This window comes from Humulus lupulus, chromosome 2, assembly GCF_963169125.1.
Source record: "Humulus lupulus chromosome 2, drHumLupu1.1, whole genome shotgun sequence".
In the NCBI taxonomy this organism is placed as follows: domain Eukaryota; kingdom Viridiplantae; phylum Streptophyta; class Magnoliopsida; order Rosales; family Cannabaceae; genus Humulus; species Humulus lupulus.
The window spans coordinates 249,851,205-249,853,586 of NC_084794.1; positions in this window are offsets into that span (position 1 = coordinate 249,851,205).

The window sequence follows — 2,382 nt, forward strand, 5'->3', positions numbered from 1 at the left end:
TCTCTTGTAAAGTTAATCTAACTTAATAAAAAACAAAGGATGATTGATTTCAACAAATGTATGATCTTTGTAACAAAATAGAAAATGAGGCATTAACATAATCAGCTAGTTTATAGAACTTCATGACCCATGGCGTTATTTTTTTAGTTTATTTTATTGTACCTTAAGTCTACTTTCAATAACACAGTAAAATAACTCTATTAAAAATGTATTATTGTATTCATTCTTGGTTGTTTTTGCTGATTTACTTCAAGTCACATTTGGCCTAATATTTTCTCTTATATTTTTTCTCTTATTCATATATAGTCGATTTAAGATGATGCTTATTAACAAATGGCTTATTTAGTATAAAATAAAAGTGCATTAGTGGTACTTTTGTATTTTCTTATAGTTGAAATTTCTTCGATGCAAGTATGCATCAGTTGTGAGTGCTATGAATGAAGGAGTTGAAGTATGTTTCTCTTCGAAAACAACCTAAAATAAATGTTAGAAATGAAATCTCCTGCAAAAAGTTCAGTTGTTTAATCATTTGGATGTATTAATTCCTTGCAAGATGAGTTACAAGACATGATTTTAAAACTCTAAACGAGAACTTAAGCCTCTTAATGTTCCAATGTGGTTTGGTATATGAATGGTCCATTGAATTAAAGCATTTAATCTTCTTACCAATGCCCCTATCTCCCTTTTGAATTTAGATGTGTGAAAAGTATTCAATTAGTTTGTCTTGACATGGTAATCATTGTTTTAAGTTCTACATTGGCACTCTTATGGATGGCTTTTATATATTTTTTTTCTTTTTGATTTTGTGTTCTTGCTTGACAGTCTTAGTAAATGAAATTTCATTCTGTACAGAAAAAGTGACTGATAAATTATATTTTGATTCTCCTTTCAACAAAATAGCTTAACTCAAAACTGTACAAAGATACAAAACTTAAATTTTTTGAAAGAAAGGCAGATCAATAGTTCTATGTTCTGTTTTCAATAGGGATAGTCAGTAATATTTCTTATTGTATCATTAATACTTGGTTTGTTGTGACCAAAATCTTTTCTAATTATCATCTTGATAATAAGTTGAAATTTACTAGGTTGCCAAGGACTTGTGTTCCTACCTAAACATCTTTTAAAAAAATCCTTCTTGCTTCCCATTCTAGTTGGTATATTTCTGCTTTGATTTTCTAGTTGGGAATTGAGATCTCTTACTTTCATTATTTATGGAAATCCCATGCTTTTTGTATAGAGAAGCAATGATAATATATATGTTTTTGCCTTGCTTTTTAACCTGTTTATGCTTTAGCCAGCCATGGGTAATGTTTCATGAGCAATTTTTTCTTCAAATTATCTCTCTATGATTTCTAGCAAGAAGCCAATTGGCTATTTCAATTGCAAAATGTTTTATTAAAACTACTGTTAAGAATCTCCCTTCTTGAGATGATTTGAGAAACAATCAACTTTAAACAATTTGTAACCATAACATGTTACTGGCATTGATATCTGTTCCCTTTTTCTGATGGAGATAACATAGATGTGTTTATTTATTCGAAGTTGTACTATTTCATTGTTACAAGATTAGTTTATTGGTTAATGACTTGTATGTGTATATATGAGGTGGCTTCTCTTTGCAACTCATATCTACGTGTTTTTTCATTAATACAAGTTTCGTTAAAAAGAAAAATGATGTGGCTTCTCCTTTTTTTTTTTTGCTGGAGGATGGGACTTTTCTTTTATGGTGTTCTTTTTTACTTATTTCTTGATCCTGCAGAGTCAAACATATGATTGTAACTTCATGATTAGTAATTAATTCTTATTCTTATTGTTGCAGAGTGTTCCTGTACAAACTGGGCAAACACCACCCCTTTTGCAGTATTTTGATACTCTCTTGACCAAAGGAAAGCTTAATGCTTTCGAGTCATTGGAACTATCACGTCTTGTTGTGAACCACAACAAGAATAATTTGTTGGAAAATTGGCTAGCAGAAGAAAAATTAGAATGCAGCGGGGAGCTAGGAGATCTTGTGAAGGTTAGCATTATGGAATTTGTTAATTACACAGTCCTGTGTTTCTTTTCTCTTGGCAATAATTTAGTGTTTACTTCAAATGCCTGTGTCATGTTGTTTATGGTATATCTTAGTTTCTTTTTAATTATTTAGGTTTCTTCCTCCAGTAATGGATGTGAGATTCTAACTAGCTAATATTGGTTATCTGAAAATCTCATCTTCTCAAGCTTCAGTTTTTTTTTTAATTCATTTTGGTATCTTAGTAGTGATTTTATTTCTGCTATGTTTTTTGGTATCTGAAAAGAAAGTGCATATGAAAATGTTGCATACCAGGCGTTTGATGATAATTCTCAAAGAATCTAAATTATCATTTGGATTTGGGATTTGAT